Below are 19,383 nucleotides of genomic sequence, written 5' to 3'. Positions count from 1 at the left end.
CGTCTCCTCCTCTATAGGAGGCAATAGAAATTATGGGACTCTTGCAAAAAAAAATCTTGCTCTCAAAAAATGTACCAAAGAGAAGACATGTTTTAAACACACCTAAAAATTTTAAAAAAGTTTTTTTTATTGTAGTGCTAGGGATACTATCATCAGAGCTTTTTATCTGAAAAACTCATTTTTCTTATTTTTAAGGCAATAATCCAATTTCTAATGCTTTTAGTAATAGCAGGGCTCTGGCAGCTAATTTTTTTTTTTAATTCTCAGACTCCAATGAAAAAAGGCTTTTGTGATCCAATGATTGTGTTAAATTAGCTAGAAATGAAGGCTGACCACTTCTTTTATGCTTGATAGAAAAGTGTACACAAAATTAGTAGTAACTCAATTTCATCTATTGGTAAAAGTGGCTAATAATTTGTATTCACATGCCTTGTAAATGGAAAAGGCTGAGATGTATATAAATGCAAATCCAGTCATTTTATTGCACGAAGTATCAAAAGCTTAGATTAATTACAGATAGAAGCATTTGGCTCATTGCTAATCAGAACTATTTCAAATGATTAGCATAAACTAGATAACGGAAATTATCTTAATTACCATTGTGAAAGAGAAAATATTATCTCAATTTTTCTTGATTTGTTTGCCCAAATTTTAAAGAGCCCACGGATTGCTTCAATTAAACAGCTTTTTGCATAGAACAATTTCTATACATATATTTAGAAATCTACGGCAAATATCTCAAGGTACTGCAGGCCAATTCTTTTCCGCTAGTTGATTAGTCCAAATAAATGTGTCTACTGTTTGCAGCAAAGCAACTCATGGTCTAATGTGCCTAGGAGGTTGAGTGTTATCTGAAGTTGGTTTGGAAGAAAGCCTAACATAGATCAGAGAAGATGACCTCATTAGACACAGTAACGTTGGGAGAAATTTAATTTAGGTTTAACAGTTATTCTATGTAAAAATGTCATAAGAACTCATAAGACTATTTGTAGTAAGCAATGTCCAGAGGAGAATTAAGAATAAACTATAAAAAGATGTTCTTCATTTGGTTTTAGAGCTAGAAAAATATTTGACCTGGCAGTCAACATAGTCAAACAGTCATGAATGACTGAAGAGTTGCTGAGAGATTCCTGATGACTGCTAGTGAATGATATTCTTGGTCGACTTGGATAGTTCTTCATGTTTATTAACATTTGAGAAGTAATATCCATAGCCAAAAGCACTGGGAAATCTTTTCCAAGGTGTTTGTTGGCTCACACTATAGCTCACACTATGGCTTTGCTTAAGATGCTAGTTCCCTTGATATTTGTCAAGATGCTATTTCATTGATAATTGAAACACAGCTATTTCATTGATAATTGTCCTATATTTATTGACATTACATATTTCCATGTTCAGTTGCTATCGATGTATTTACTTGTTCTGAGTTGATTTTTCATTCAGACTTTTAGTACTAAATACAATACCAAAAACAAAATAAAATAAGTAAAATAAGGGATGGTTTTAATTTTGGACTCTGACTAAACCAGCTTAAGGACAAGAAGTCTTGCTCTGTTTTCAGCTGTACATAGGGGCAGGGCCAGGGCTAGCGTGAGATGAGTGAGGCACTGGCTCAGGTGCAAGTTTTGGAGGGGCTGGGCCAGAACATGAAGGATCTTTCTTCTGTGGAGTTTGAATGTTACTCTAGGTGAGGAGTTAGCTAGGATATCTGAAGCAAAAGAGGGAGGTGATCAAATCTTCCTTTCAGATCTGCTCTTTTCCCAAAACTTATTGAAATGATAAGTGAGTAACGAGAGCAGGGAGTAATAGCAACGATACACCATGAATGTAATGTCAGTGGATTTCTGGTAGATAGAGCGCAGATGAGACCAGATTAAAGGAGCCATCAACGACTCCTAAGCTTCCTAAGGAGGTAGTGAGGTGTTGTAGACTTCGCAGGAAATGAGGAAATGCTGGCCTATCCCTTTAAGATCTCAATTTGGAGGAATTAGAGTTAGTGACAAAGATGAGGAGGGGCAAGACAGAGACCGTTCCCCTAGGAGCCCCTAACAATAAGCATTGCTTGAGGATGAACTTAGTCAAATAAGAGATACATCAAAATAAAAATTCATCATCTATGTCGTAATAGGAAAGGACTGATGTTGAGCACTGAAACCATTTAAATAAACAAAGTATAAACAACTGTCGTGTGTTTACAAAATGAAACAAACGTAATTTTTGAAATTGATGACACTTAAAAATAATCCCAGATCATAATAAAAACATTCCATATTGTAAACAAAAAGCCAAACAACACCGAAGAGAGGATATAGGTGTTGAGGAAGGTTCAAATATACTAATTATTTCATTTTATCATTGAAAGAGCAAATAATAGCTGTTTCATTCCTGACACTGATAAGTAGAGACTAATGGTTTGACTGTAAGAATTACAAGTAAAACAGCATGTATACTTTCCAAGTTACTGGAGCTAAAATATATCCAACACTATACGGACAATACAGCACAAGACTGAAAGCAAACAAAAAAAACCCAGCAAGGAGGCAAAGCATAAAATGACATCTTTTATGATATTACATGTGAATGGGAACCCCCAATGAGGTAGGATGGGAAAGAAGCAGTGATTAGCAAGTTCTGCTTCAGGTTTGCCCCAAATCTCAGATACTATGTCAAAGAAAATGTCACAACTTCCTTCAGGTTCGTCTCTGGGCACTCACATTTTTATGAAGGTAATTTGAAGGATGTCTGAAAAGTAATTTCCTTTTCATGATTCAGTTTCTGAAGCCCCAAATTCTACCGATAGAATATACTCCCTCTTTCCTTTATTTTAGAAATTCTTTCTAGAAAGCCATTAGACATTTTCCAATTTCATCTTAAATCAATCATCTGTCTTTTTCCTTTTGCTTTCAAATACATTTTAGTGTTGTTATCCGTTTATCAACTACCAATGCCTTAGCTGAGGCAATTTATCAGATCATTTTGCAAGATTAAATGAGAATAAGATAGCATCCTGGCATGGCCCAGATAAGTGTTGACAGCCAATGTATTTGGAGCAGTGATTTCCTTGCTTAAGTTTTCACTAGTATAAAATAAGAAGATAAGAAAAATATAGTGAATGTCTAGAACAATTTCTGGTATAATGGATTCTTAATGAGTTTTGATGTAAAAGATTCCTTTGTTTTAGGAAATGAGTCACTATTGGGTAGCAATTTTTAAAGTGTCCATACTTGACAAAATAGATTATTACTATTACTAACCCTATGCAAGTTCACCTTTTTTCCTTTTAATCTTTTACTGATAATTGAGGTCAGAGAGACTCTTTCATTCATTTACTCATGCACCAAATATCTATTGAGATCCTACTATGTATCAAGCACTGGTCTAGGTGCTGGGAACGCAGCGGAGAATAACAAAAGTATTTGTTCTCATGGATCTTAAATACTGGTGAGGGCAGAGTCAAGCTATAAGCAAATAAATATATAATATATTGAGTGGACATAAGTATAAAGAAAAAAGTAAAGCAGAGTAAGGAGACAGTGAGTGGTGGGGTACTATATTTGATAAGGTATATTTAAGCAGATATCTTAATGAGGTGAGGGCACATTCCAGGAAAGGGGGTTATCTGCTTGCCATATTAAGGAACAGTGAGGAGGACTCTCAGGCTGGATCACAGTGAACTAGGAGGAGGTGGATGAGATGAGATCTAAGGAATAGCTCATATCTCTTAGCACAATGCATTGCATATAATAGAATTCAATAAACTTTTGTTTTCCTCCCATATTCCATAACAATACTTGTTCACCAGAGAGGACACATGTTGATAGAAAACCCAAATGATAAGAACTTTGAACAGACAAGGAAAGAGGCAGTAGGGTGACTGTGCTAATTAGGTTCTATGACAGACATTTGCCATAACTTGAAAGAATTAAATCTGTAGTGCCAAAGTTTTGACAAAAATACATGTAAAACACATGATAAAATAAAAATAAATGACTAAAAAATCATATTGGCCAAGGTGTATTGAAGTTAGCAATATTTTGAATTTTTTCCAACTCTTTTTGAGTATATCATTTTAAATAAGTTGCTTCTAGGTGAAAGAGTAAAAGATACAATTAACAGTCATTTTATAGTCTTGATAAGTCCATCTGGGTGTACTTTCCAGAAGATGAAAAAGTACATTGCTCCCCTGACTGTGTAAAAAATTTCTCTGCAAGTCAGGCCAATTCTTCTCTTTTAACAATATCGAAGGAGCGCATATTGAGTTGTCATATGATCGATCATTGAAAATAATTTTCAATGATGGGTCAGTGTGATGGTTTACTAATACAATCAGTATGTGATTTTTACCATATAACTTGGAAGGAGTTCAAAGAATTGGGTGACAGTGGTACACAAAACTCCTTCCATTTCCATCTATATAATTTCTCAGCTATTACATCTACAAGAAATGAATAATAGGAATGGAATGTCTGTTAAACCCTGTCTCATCCTAGAAATAAGTAATATTTATCCATAGTGAACCAATTGCAAAAAACAACCATACCCATTAACTTATGTTTCCAATAAAATTTTACTTCTCTATGTCTAATAATTAATTATCAATATTTATAATATTTATATCGTATTGATTGTTTACTAATAATTGAAACGATAATTCAATCTAGAAGAAATATTTTAACACAGCTTTATGGTCTCAATGCATTTAAAAATAGCATTTTAATTTATATACAGATTTTTGGGCCAGAAAATTAAGGTAGCTTGATTAACAAAGAACTTCAAATATAAAAATAGATTGGATTAGGGTAAAATTCTATGGGGGAAGTGAAATAGAAATACAAGTTTCAAGCAGAAAAGAAAGCAATGTAAAATGTCTGACTGCTAAAGAAGAAGAACTAATTCAAATATTTAATTAAAATGGACAATGGTGTTTATTTCTTTTGGATATATTTAGAAGAAAGATATAACAGTTTTACTTACATATCAATATTTAAGTATACAAGAAATTATATTGTTTGCAATAATTTAAGCTTTTGATAATAAATTATAGTAGATAAGTTAAAAATGTACAAAGAAATACATAGTTAGCCAAAATTCTTTCCAGTAGTACAAGAGTAAAAGAATTGGAGGTCATTGTCCTGTGATATTTCTTGGTATAGCCCTCCTATATAAATACATTCCAATTCTCCCCTGCCTCCACTGCAGTAAAAGAGCTGAAATAAAATCAAATCCTAAGGAAGCTCCAGCAGTTATAATAAAACAAAAGGGATTTCCACTTCTCATTGACAACAAAGTCAAGCAAACTATGTGCTCTCCAAACTATGTGCATTCTCTAAGTTGGAACAAAATGTTCTGAGGCTAAAACTGAATAATAATCTGTTTTCCCACTTTTTAGAAAAAATATGATAATTGGTAGACTTTTTCTATTTTTAATCCCCCCCCCCCTAAAATTTTATTAAAAGCTTTGGTGACAGCTGGTTCTTGTCTACTGGCAACCTTTAGCTATTGAATTACCTTAGTATTATTTATTATAAGTAAATATAAATATTGTGAAAGAATTTAAATCTAAAATAGAACCACAGGATGTAAAATGGAGACTCTCACTCATGTGCCCTCAGGAAGACAAAATTTAAGGACTAAGAGACTGATTTCCCATAAATGCCTGATTTACAAAAATTGACTGTGTTGGAATTTTCTTGGATGACAGCAAGTTGATCAGAGGTTGTCTCGCATCAACCTTGAGAAGTATTGCCAGAGGCATGAAGGGGAGATGACCTAGGTCTGATTGGTCTCCCAAAGTGGGCTGAATTGAGCTTTGTTTGTGTGACTGGACTGATTATGTCAGCTCTGGACATTTTCAAGGCTGTTCTCCATTTGTTTTTGATTTTAACTGACTCTAACTGAACTCTCCCATCTTTATTTCCCTACCTGTAGATACAACCTACCCCAAATCTTCAAGGGACTTGCCTGTAGCTTGCTAATTGCAATTCCTCTGCTGTTCCTTTATAAACTCATCTTTTTGAGCTTGCCTTAGTTTACCTCTTTATTTAGGTTGACAATTTATTATTTATTATTGCTTATTATTATTATTGAATTGAAAATAGCAAATGAATATTTATAGGAAAACTTGAAAACAGTTCATCATACTTGATTTGATAATTCATTTTTCTTTTCAAAATTTGTGTACTAATGATTGTGACTTTATATTGTGTGTGTGTAAGTATACATATATATATATAAACATTGGGTTTTTTTGGCAAAGAAAGTAGTTTCTGATTTGTGTAAAGGAATTAAATATCAAGATTTCAAAGTGTGGTACAAAGATCTTGGTATTTTGAAAGATCCCCATGAGCTCTCTACCATCTGAACAAATTTGAGAACCGTTAAGATGGATCATTGTAAATTATTAAACAGTCTGAAGAAGCCAGCTAGACTTTTGTCCATATGCACAATACATTTAATTTAAAACAATACACATTTCTTTATAAAATAATTGTACAATAGGTAGAATTTCTCCAGGAGAACTTAATCTTTAAACATGGTTGTCATTTTCTTAAATAATTATAAAGACCACTCAAGATGACATTCAAGATTTTCAAGGGCCTCATTAAACTGTGTTGTATGGAATAAAGGCTCCTATAATAATGAAGAATTATTAAATATATTTCTCACTCACTAGTAAAAAACCGGAACCATATTACTTTATTCTCCCCAACATGTGCTTTCCAGTCCTGCCAACGAATCAATAGTTTTGTTTAAAACTTCATGTCTATTGACAGGGGTTCCTGACAAGCTAGCTTTTGGCATTAGCCTGTTCCAGGAAGCATCTTCTTTTCTACTGTATTAGAGTATCTTTAGAGTTGAATAAATATATCAGCTGCATATAGCTTTATATTGAAGATGAGGATGATTTGAAATCACTTAAAAAAAGGCTTGCTTATGGAATTTATGGAAACATTCCAAATGTTCCAATTTTCACTTTCTCATGAATTCTGGGTGAGTAGTTTTCTTATTTAAGTTACATAAGCGGTCTTTTTTTTTAAACAGTGTGTTAGGGATGAGATAGATTTACATGAATCTTTCTTTTCTCCCCAGCTTCCAGTAATGCCCAAGTTCCAAGTTCTACTTGTGAGAATTTTTTTAGGTCTAACACACGTTTAATGGCCCAATTTTAAGAGTGCTCCTTGATCAACTTTTATGTATGGATATGCAGAGACAGAACTTTTCTAGCCCCTTGAAAGTGCAGTACAGCTCTTCTCAGGCAGTACTGGACCTCAAGGTAACCACCTCTCTGTGTTCTATCACCATCAGTTAGGTTTACTGGTTCTTGAACTTGATAAATTTTATCATAAAGCATGTCATCTTTGTGTCTGTTTTCTTTTGCCCCACGTAATGGCTGTACACAGAGACAGTTCATCTCTTTAAAGGCAAAGCATAAGGCTAATAAATTAACGTGAGAGAATAAAAAGAAGGTGTTTTTTTTTCCTAAATGAAAACAAGATAATCTCCCTGACAAGATTCTGGTGATCTGTCATGGCCTACCTCCCAGAGGAGTTAGTCTTAGGGTGTGGTAGTTTGCGCTGGCTCCCCAGCTTCTAGGCACAGGGTAGGATGGCGCTGCTTGCCACCTTGTGGCTGGGTGGGGCTACTAACTAGTTTTGGAAAATGTGTGTCATGTGTGGAGATGAAACATGTTATTTTTGAGCTGGAGCATTTAGTTGCTGCTGTCTGACCCTCCAGAGCTCTCTTGCTCTATCTGCCGGGGTGACCAGCATGTGCCAGACAGGAGATGTTTCATTAGCCTGGGTCTTGAGTGAGGATGGTGCAGAGCAAAACCACTAGCTGGTGGACATTCATGTGAGAAAGAAAGAAACCTTTGTTGTTATAAGCAACTGGGATTTGCTGGTTCTTTGTTACCAAAGCATAACAGTCTATGCTGACAGATTCCAAGGGTGAGAAGGAAAAATTGGGTAGGAATGTGGCTTTTATTCTTGGCTGATGAAAGTTTCAGGCATGGTATTAGGACTTACAGATAACCCATGTAGGGGTCCGTGTCTCTTCCGTTGCTTTTTGTATAGTCCCTAAGCAGATGCCTCATCAGCAACCAGTTATTCAAAGCTCAGGGACATTCTTGAACTGGTTCTTTCTTCAGCACAGCTCTCTGGTCCTCTCCTCTCACTTGCCCAAAAAATCATCCCCCAAGACGAGAGGTTGACCTGACAGTTTGGGGAACGAACACTTGCTGGTGGACTGATTCACATTCTCTAAGTTCCCTCAGTGAGCTGTCCTCACTTTTCTCCAGGATGCCACAGCCAGGCTGGTTTCTGCACAACACTCTCTAGCTGTGTAGCATTGACGTTTTTCAACTGACTGCATGTTACAGATTTTTGAGTCTTATGACTGATGAGAGTAATTGTTTCTGCCTTTCTGTTAATTAATTAAATAATTAATTTGTCCCTTTGTTCCCTAGACATTTATTGAATGCTTTCTATGTGCCTGGGACTAAGCCAGGAACTGTGGTTTCACTGATGAATAAGTTACAGACTGTGTCCTGAAGGACCTCACTTTCTAGGAAGCAGGACCAGAGATGATAAAAGGACGTGGGATGTGATAAGGGCTATAAAGCCCATTTATGGAGGAAGCAATTAACTCTGTTGTTAACTGTGGTGTTGTAGAGGTCGGGAAAGATTTTTAACTAAATCTTGAAGTTATGAACAGTTTGTTAGAAAAACAAGTATAAACAAACATTAGGTTTGACACATGCTTCAATATTGGCAATATAACACAACTTGACTTCTCAAAAATTCTCAAAATTGAGTAAGATATAGATTATTTTTCAAGCAGAACCTTCTTGAGAACCTCTAGATTTGGCTTGAAATACTTTTATTGTAATAACGCTAAAATATATATTAAAATTTGGAATAAACTACCTATGGTTATAACCCTTTTACTGCTTTGAAATCAAAGCAAATTTTTAGTACATCATATTTTAATTAAAAGTTTTTAAAAATTCTAGACAGATTTGGGCAGTTCTATGTGAGTTTATTAAGATGCAAGAAATTATCATATTCTATATTCTGCTTAAATTTAAAATTATTTTTACTAAAAGTGTTAACCAAAATACCCAAATTTATCAAAGGAAATTCCAAAACTGATAACATGCAAATTAGTTTGATATGACAAACACTGTTTTAATTAATTGCTAAAGTTGATTTTAATGGTATAAAAATGTGCTTGGATATTTTCTATTTTACTTGTGGTTAACTTGATTACTTAAATTTTTCTTATGATAGACCATCTTCTAAGTCATTGTCATTAACACCGTTGATATTTTCTTCTTTTAAACAGTAAACTGTTTTTAAATTTCTCTTACATTATCTTAATGACCCAATCATTTCAATGGTTGCGCTCCAAATTATAGTGCTGAAAAAGGTTTAACAATCTGTTAACAAAATATTCTTCATATTCTTACTACTGCGCTTACTGCTAATGAATGGTTTGCAAGTTTTTATCTATAGAGATAGAATCCGTGTCGTATATCTGTTCTTAATAAATATATGGATTGATTACCATAATGTCAGTCCTTTTGAGTAGAGCTTGCTTATGCTACTGTGTGTCCTCTCATCACTCACTTCTCTTTCGCTGAATTCTACTCATCTCTATTTGAAATATTCTGAAAACATTGTTTTCATATCTGTCATTTCATTTGTTAAATACTCATTAACACACAAAGGTTGCCTCCGTTTTTTACCCACCAACCCGAGATAATTAAGATAACACATCATTCTGTCGCATTTGTTGATTCATCGTGGCAAATCAAAGTCTAATTTTACTAAATAGTAAGCAAAATTGTTACTCAATGAAAATGTCTTCCAGTTGTAGATTATCACTGCAAAAGAGAAGTGTAGCTTTTATATCTGGGAACATATTTGACTATCAGTGCAAGGTCAGATATGGAGTGTTTATTGTCATTGTCACATTAGGACAATGTCTACTATTGAAAGACTTCTTGGGACTAAAATTCCAATCATGTAAGTTAGGTATTTGTTCACACCGGTAGCTTTGTCTCTTTGTCCTTCATTGCTAACCAACCAAAGTGGTTAGGTACCCCTAAGAGTATGGTGTAAACCTACTTGGCTTTGTTTTATTTTAATAATGCCTAGGAAATTACATATGTGAACAAAATAATTATGGTTACAACTTAATTAGCACATCACGTAAGCCGGAACCTTTACATATATTATTTTATTTAACCCTCACTTTTACTTAGGAGGGTTAAATCTCAGATCAACATCTTACTAGATATTTTATGTTCAAAAGTATTTAACAAGGCTTAGGAATCCTGGTGGACCAATGTAGAGGATGGTATAGTGTGCCACCAGGTTCCCTTTCATTTCCCCAGCTGCAGGGGCTGTTGGCTGCTAATAGCTCAGGGCTGAGTCCATCTCAGGCCTGATGAAGGGAGCTGCCTTGCCCAAAGTTACATCTCTTTCTTGGGAACAGCCTGTATCCAATATTCGCTGAAGCCAATTTAGGGCAATTCTGAAGAACCATCCGAGCTCCAGAGCTCCCCAAAGGATCCAATGAGACCTCTATTCTAACAACACCACAGCCACTTCTTTCTTAAACCAGTGCTTCTCAACTGAGGGTGATTTTCCTCCACCACCCCCACCCAGAGGACACTTGGCAAAATTTGGAGACATTTTGATTGTTGTAGATGGGGGAAAGGTTTGCTGCCGGCATCTAGTGGGAAAAGGCCAGGCAAACTGCTCAACTCCCTACAATACACAGGACATTTGCCTACATCAAAGAATTATTTTGCCCACATATCAATAGTGCTGAAGGTGAGAAACCCTGGCTTAAATCCACAGGTCTTGTTCCTATTAGCCTTTCCTGATAAACCTCTTACACTCAATTCCGAATCTCAGAATCTTAGAATCAGATATAAGCCATCTTATATCTGAGAACTGTGAAGCAATTCCAGTGCCCTAGTTAGTATTTTTGTTTATGATGTCACTGGCATCCTGCATTCTAAGCATATCTGGCTGGTAAAGAAGAGGTTTGCTATTGTAGTACGTATTGGTACTTCCTAGAAGCTAATCAAAATAAACCAGAAAAAGAATCAATCAAAAAGTAACGATACACATCAAGGCCCTGAGTATGTTACTTGTATGACTTTGAAACCTTAAGAGAACAAATTCTGCTAAAGGTTAGTGGGGAGGAAAGTGTTTTAAACACCTTTTCTCCCTTAAATGTAGCAAAATAACATACGGAAGGAAAAATAGGGAGAAAAGATTCCTCACTGACAAGGAAACTAGCAACTAAAATAACTCCTTAGTCCAAACCATTGAAGAATGTGTGCCAAAGCCAAAGGAGAGAGGACACTGGTTGCAGATAATTTCTTTTTCAAATCTTTCAGCATATACAAGAGAAACAGGGTTATTATTTGGCTCTGAAGAGCCTAACTACAAATCCCCTACTTGGAATGGCAAGTGTGAGGCTGTGCATATGCTGTATGTGAGATCTTGGGTCAATTTTCATATTGCAGAATAACACAAACGAGAAGACAGAGAAACTAGCAAACTACTCAACTTTAAAAGAAGCAGGATGACAATGGGTTAACCAAGAGGAAAGATAATGGTAGCAATCAACCTAACAACAGTCAGTTGAAGAGAAATAAATAAGTTAAATCATTACAACTACCCTCTTCCTCCAAAGAAATAAAAACAAAATTCCATGACATATAGTTCTCCACAATAAGCCAAGAAACCTGCTCACTCTGAAGTGGAGAGTGTGTATGTGTTTATACCACATTGACTGCTGAGAACACAATCAATGTCCTCATTGGGGTGAACACACAGTGGCGAGATGTCCCAGGGCAGAGTATACAGTAGAATTTAAGAGAGTGTTCTGAGGCAAAATACCCGAATTTAATCTGCTTGCTATCCCATCTCACTCTCCCTTTCTTCCTAACACTATTTTTCAGGTATTGACTAACCAAGAAAGAATAGTTCCCATTCAAAAAAAAAAAATCAGAAATTAGCTAGGATATGAAATCAACATTGTAAATAGGGCAAAGGGTGAAATATTTTTCTTTATGAAGTTTTCTTTTTTATTTAGGTAGGGAAATCTTTCTCAAGAACCCAAGTCTACTCTTCTTGGCCGGAGAAGGGTCATATATCTACCTCTACATGTAAGGGAAGCTGAGAAGTTAAATATTTTACTTCAAACCCCCATACTAATGGAAGGTGAGGGAGAAGGAGGTTAGTACAAGTATACGTCTGCCATACAAATCCAAACAAGACGTGGCTGGGGTCAAATTCCAAGTCTGCCATTTACTAGTTTTGTGATGTTGAACAAGCTACTTAACCTCTCTCTGTCTTAGTTTCTCCATCTTTAAAATAAAGATGATGATATTAATAGTATCTACTTCAGAGGGTTGTTGTAAAGACTAAATAAATTATTGCATAAAAGCACTTAAAACAGTACCTGGTGTATACTGTTAGGTGTTAGTTATTGTTATCTGCACTTTGAGGAACTCTTTGGCACTAAAATATTGTAATTCCATAAAAATTGTTTGATAATAAAAGATAGGATTTACAAGAATTACAAGTAATTTAGCTTTACAGTTAGATCATCTGCTTAAAAAATATTAAAATGTTCACTTCTCATAGAGGTGAACCCATGCCAGTAAATACTTTCAGTGGCTTAAAAGTGTTTTTATTAGAAAAGAAATATGACTTGTGTAGTTGGACGAACTCTTGAGCAAGGAGAGTAGTGAACATTGAATGATTATAAGGATTTAACTTTACTTTAAAAACATCTGGAAAGAATCTCTTAAGGGAGTTGTTCTACCTTATTTTCTTTCAAGTTTATAAACTATATTTAAGTTTTCCTAAGGAAGCAGCAATATGTCCTGAGGGGAATTGTCACAGCTCCCTTCCCCATCTGCCAAAGTTAACTCACCATGAACTGCAAATTTATGAAGACTCTCTTTGTCCCATGACCTAAAACTAAGGTTTATCCTAAAGAAAGAAGTCAGCTAATAAATAGAGGGGAGAGTTCATTCTCGATGAGAACTTACTGATGACTGAAATGAAGGCTCATATTGGGGTTAAAAATTTATCTTTCAAAGTGCTTATAGTTCACTGAGAGGAGAAGGTAATTCACAAATAACAAAAATACAGCAGTAAACGTCTTAAAAGAAAAGAGGAATATTGATATTGATAGCCATGCTTTGAGAAGGAGAGATTACACGCTGTGGGATGATCAAAGAAGGTCCTAAGGAGATGACATTTGGGTTCGTCGTTAATGGACAAGCTGGTTTTGGACAGCTTGGAATGCTTGGTAGCATTCAGAGAGAGGGTATTTGTGGCAAAGGGAAAGAAGGAGCAGGCACCGGGGAAGGAAAACGTAGGACAGATATTGCGCTAGACATTGGGACCAGAGAGAGTTATGAGCAAGCCATGAATAGTCCTTCTCTCAGGGAGATTAGCTTTCCATAGGAAAGACAGAAAATAAGTAAGAAGACAACTAAATACATAAACAGAATGAGAGTTGTGAAGCAAGTAAAGTAGAGTGATGGTGACTGAGAACAGGTCCAAGCTGGGGCAGAAGTGGAAGCTGCTGTTTTATACAGGGCTGCAAACACATCGGCCTTTCTGTTTTGTTTTTTTGTGAGGAGATCAGCCCTTGCTAACATCTGCCAATTCTCCTCTTTTTTTGCCAAGGAAGACTGGCCCTGGGCTAACATCCGTGCCCATCTTCCTACACTTCATATGGAACGCTGCCACAGCATGGCTTGCCAAGGACCGCGTTGGTGCGCTGCCGGGTTCCGAACCAGCGAACCCCGGGCCGCCGCAGCGGAGCCTGCGCACTTCACTGCTTGCGCCACCAGGCCGGCCCCCACATCAGCCTTTCTGAGGAGGTGACATATGAGAAAAGAACTGAAAGAATTGAAAACTGAAGATCGAACTTCGCAGTTAAAGGGAACAGCAAGTGTAAAAGCTTTGAGGTGAGAGAGGCAGGAATACCTGCTGTGCTGGAACACAGTGATTGAGAAGCATGGTAGAAGATGAGGTTAGGGGGCCGGCCCTGCGGCTAGCGGTTAAGTGCCGCTCTCTGCTGCCAGCGGCCCGGGGTTCAGATCCCGGGCAGGCACTGAGGCACTGCTTGTTAGGCCATGCTGTGGTGACATCCTATATAAAGTGGAGGAAGATGGGCACAGATGTTAGCCCAGGGCCAGTCTTCCTCAGCAAAAAGAGGAGGATTGGCATGGATGTTAGTTCAGGGCTGATCTTCCTCACAAAAAAAAAAAAAAAAGAAGATGAGGTTAGAGAGAGAGAGGCAGGCTCCAGATTACTCAGGCTAGGTAAGCCTAGATACGACTGGATTTTATTCTAAGTGTAGTGGGAAACTGCTGAAGAATTTAAAGAGGAAAGCAATATGATGTGATTTACATTAGTAATAACCATAAAAATCATAAAAAACAAAGAACAGGAGTAAGAATGGTAGCAAGGAGGCTGCTGTAAGAGATCGTGCTGCGTTGGTCTAGGGCAGATCTGGATTCTGTATGTTATGGGTACTGACCAGTCACAAGGATCAAGATTGGTAGGATCCCTGCTGTGCCAGGTGTTAACTGTTTAGTTTCTCTATCAAGGGCAGTCATAGAGGGTCTCAGAGGAGGGTTCAGAGTGGCTGGCAGGGGCACCTGGCAGGCTCAGTGCAATGGCTAAGAGGATATTCTACCAGCTGGTCAGAAGCGTTTCAATATTTTAACAACCAGTACAGTTGTGTATGTGTGTCCTGGCTGTCTCAGCCCTGATCTTGGATGGAGGTTACGGAGATGGTAAGAAGTCATCAGACTCAGGTTTTATTTTAAACATAGAAACTAAAAATAGGCTTGCTCACGAATGTTGTAAATAGGACCTATGCCCTATAAAGGTACGTGTGGTAAGACTCGGTGCTTAACATTTGTCATAAATTCTTCTAAAATACGATGCTTCACTTTACAGTCTAGTAAAGAAAATAATTTAAAAAATAGTTTTCCTTTGCTGATATGAATATCTTACAGGGCTTCAGGATTATTCTCATTGGTTAATCATGTAGGGGCACAGATCTGAGATACTGGGATAAGCAGCAATTGATTTCAGGACAAAAACTAAAACATTATTTTTAGTCTTGTTTATTGACTCAATTTTTTCTGATTAATCTTTTTCTCTTTAAGTCAAATATAGGAAGGAACTTTGTTTACCAAGGACTAGCTAATTATTTTCTGGTTAAAAGATAGAATGTGAACTCTTAAATCTAAAGAACTTTACAAATGGTGTACTAGTCTTCCTGTATTTCATAACTTTAAATAAACTACCATTTCTTTACGATTCCGTTTCTCTTCTTTAATTTAATGTGCACTTTCACAGTGCAAACCACACAGCACTAGAGTGTGCACCAGACCTTGGCGGTGAATTAGAGGATATAAATCAATCCGTAAGTAAAACTGAAAAGCTTCAGAGCTTCATAAAGAAGCTATTTTCCAAGCTAGGCTAAGAATTTGAAAGACACTTTTAAACAAACTATCCTCCTTCAAAATTTTTCCTCATTTTAATTTTAACACTTTATTCATTGATTTCCTTGGCAATATTACATCATGAGAGCAGGATACCAAGCCATGATAAGTAATTCCGTCTCAAATTAGTCACAAAATTTCCCTTGCTTCAGAGGTTGGGAGAACTCTAACTAGTCAGAATCAGATCTTGTTTACCAAGTAGATATCACTTAAGAGAAGTAACATTACCGGCTTTATTGTTGTCAATTAACTTAGAGGTCAGTGTCCATATGAATTTGAAAATGTAAAGCATTGTTGATGGTTGCCAAGAAAAATTTTGGAAACCTAATAGTTGTGTCTTGTTTTATGTGGTGGATATATACCTGAAAAGTTTCATGTAAATCAAACTTAATATTAATCAAGTAATATTCACAATGAGAAAGGGAGAATACTGTTCAAAAATAAATCCTGATCAATCCTTTCTAAAGCAAATAGACAATCTCTAGTATAGTTTTTCTGAGTTTGTGTAAAACTTGGTTTGGCTTAAAGTGGAGTATACCTCTAATAAATGGTAAAAGTCCCCAGGTGATAGTTCATGAAAGACTATGACATTGTAGTGTATGAATAGCCAGTTAAAAAGTGGAAAGCAATTAAATAAATCATTTAACATCATAAAGATAAAAATAATGGGGGTTTGTAACTTAATTCAGATAAAAAAATTGATTTTAGGTCAGATTGAGGCCAGGAGTCTACTGTTTTCATTTTATTTTATTTTGTGTTGCTAAAAATAAGCTCTTTGCCAGTGACATGGGTGACAACAAAGGCTACTGTGTTAATATCCTAGGTTCAGGGAAGAACATCATTGAGGGTTCCATTATAAATTTTAGTTCCCTCATCTCAACAGTGGGAAGAATGTAGAGAACATACACTGCTGGATTCTATTAAATTCTCTGTTCCACATCTTACCCATTTTCTGATGGTCTAAGCAATACAACCAGAAACGTGCACACACATTCTACTTTATTTGACGTTTAGTAACTTTATTGAGCATTTACTATGTGCTAGGATGGTAGAGTCATTCATTCATTCTCAAATATGAATTAAGCAAAAATTATGTATAAGTCATTGTCTACAAGACAATACGGTATGTGAGCAGGTCACATTCTGCAAAGAATGTAAGGATTAATGGGGAAGGCAGACAAATAAACTGGAAATTACAAAACAGCATAATAAGGACTTTGATAGAGAAAATCCAAGGCAATGAGAATATCTAAACTAGTTGTAGGTGGGGGTGGGGTTGAGAAATATGTTAGGGTAAGCTTCCTAAAGACAGTGACAGCTAATTTGTGACCTAAAATATGAATAGGAATTAGCCCATTGAAAGTTTGGTGAGCCAAAAGATTTTGGTGATTCAAAATTATAGAAGTGAAAATTAATATTTCATGTTCAAAGAATTATAATGTTTATGAATGAAAACATGGTGGGAGGAGAGGTGAGATGGATATTGTGTAATAAACAACAACTCAGTATAGGTAATCATATCATAAAGGCAATATCATAAAGGCAATATCATAAAGAATGTTGAATATTTTGTGTGGATTTTATTCTGAGGGCATTGGGGAGCCATAGAAGTTTCTAAGGGGAGCATGATGTAATAAGGTTTGCACTTTAGAAAGATTTCCCTGGCTGCAATGGAGAAAATAAATTGGAGATAGAAGGAGACTTCAAGACCAGAGACCAAAAAAAACCTGTTCAGATATTATAGCAGTCATTCCTATTAGAGATGTTGGTAGTCTGAACTAAGGTAGTGGTAAAGAGAGAGAGAAGTGGATGGGATGGAGTGTTATTAAAGTGGTTGGATCAACAACAATTGTTGATTTGGATGAGGTGTGATAAGGGAGAGTTAGGAATAACACAAGAGGAGAATTAGGCTTAGGGGCAAGATGTTAGACCAGTTGTGAACATGCTGAGTTTGAGTTAACTCTGGACATCCATGTGGTGATGTTTAGGGTAAAGTTATGTATATGCACCTGGAATTTAGGAAAGGAGCCTGGATTGGAGGTATATATTTGGGGGTCATCAGCATTTAGTTGGTAACTGAAGCCTAGATATGGATGAGCTGGCCCAGGGAGAATGTGTAGACTGAAAGAAAAGCACCTAGCACAAAACTTGGAGAAACACCAAGAGTTAATCCTGGGCAAGAAACATGAATTTTCAAACAATATTGAAGATAGCTACAAGTAGGAGGAAAACAAGAAGAGTTTAATTTCAGGGAATACAAGCAAAGAGGAGAGGAGAGGTAAACAGAGTCAAATGCTTCACTCTGGTAAGATGAGATAAGTAAGGGAAATTAAAACAAGGAAGTAATTGGTGTGTTTGGAACCAGTGTTTTCGAGAAATGGGTGTAGGGGTATCAGTGGGTAGAATCAAGATTCCAATGGAATGAGAAATGCTCAAGAATTAAGAAAATGATGTGGCTCTTGTTTGTCTGAGGGCAATTCTTCTCTGAAGGAGGCAGCTGTGAACTAGTATAAGACAAAACTCCCAAAAGATATGGGCAGAGTACACTGGCTAGGTAAAGGGGATCCAGTAGCATCCACCTCAGTTGTGAAGGGAAAGAAAAATGGGTCTTTTTCTTTAAGGGAGATCTGGGCTAAAAAGTTTTTTTGATTTATCATTTTTGTTTGTTATTGTAATTGTTGTCATTTTTGTTGATAGTAGGTATGTGTATGTGTGTTAAGATTGTGATTCTTGTGCATTTGTTCTCAACCTTAGATGCACATTAAAATCACTTGGGAAGCTTTTTAAAAAAAATCCCATAGATTTAAATTGTTTCTGGGTATGGCCTGAATATTTTGATGATTTTGGTGTACACAAAAGTTAAGAATCACTGATCTGAGCCTCTGTAAATACTGATGAGAAAGAGCCAGAATAGAGAGAGAGTCTACAGATAACTGAGAGGGGTAATTAATTGAGGGCTACCCCTGGGAAGGAGCTGAAATACACAATACAGGTGGGGTGATGGGGCACAAACAGGAAGAAGGAAGGCAAGGAAGGATGCAAGGCAAAAAGAATGGATGACTGTTTTGGTGACTTTGAAGATTTGGTGTCAAAAGGTTGACTGAGTTTGATATCAAACTTCTTAATCTCAAGTTCGTGTGCCTGATGCACAGTAAGCCAAACACTGAGACGTTAGTGCTTGGAGATGGAGAGAGCTTTATTCGAATTGGCCAAGATGAGAAGGTGGGAGCATGGGTTTGCTCAAATCCACCTTAACAAGAGCAGAAAACAGGGCATTTTGTAGAGCTAAGGGGCTTGGCAGGAGGAGCTTCAGAGAAACAAAGGAGTCGCTTCTGATAAGCACGTGGGGAATCTGCAGCGACTGCTGGGGCTGGCCATCCGGTGATTACAACCTCCCTGAACGCATTCTCTTTCTTCTGCAAAACAACCTCACAAATCCTCAAGACACAAGTCACCCCTCAAGTTAAACAAAAAAAACAGCAAATTGACAAGATTCATCTACGTCTGTGTTGGGAACAAGGTCAAAAGGCAATCATGTTCTAACTGAATATCTGCAATAACCCTCAGGCACTCGGCTTCAAGTTCCTTTCTCATGTGTTCCATTTTCTCTATGAAATAGAAAGGGTAAGTTATGGGATAGGAGTTTTGGAAAGAATCCTTCAAAGAAAATACAGGTGAGTTAATTTAAGAGTGGGAAGTGGCAATTTGTGTTTGCTTTAAGACCATGCCATTTCCCTTGCAATCAAATCACTCAATGATGGCTGATAGGACAATGGCTATGAAAAAAATGGCTATATATAACATAAGACTGCCACCTACAAAGC

Source organism: Diceros bicornis, chromosome 20 (assembly GCF_020826845.1).
Source record: "Diceros bicornis minor isolate mBicDic1 chromosome 20, mDicBic1.mat.cur, whole genome shotgun sequence".
Taxonomy (NCBI): domain Eukaryota; kingdom Metazoa; phylum Chordata; class Mammalia; order Perissodactyla; family Rhinocerotidae; genus Diceros; species Diceros bicornis.
This window is presented reverse-complemented; position numbering follows the sequence as displayed.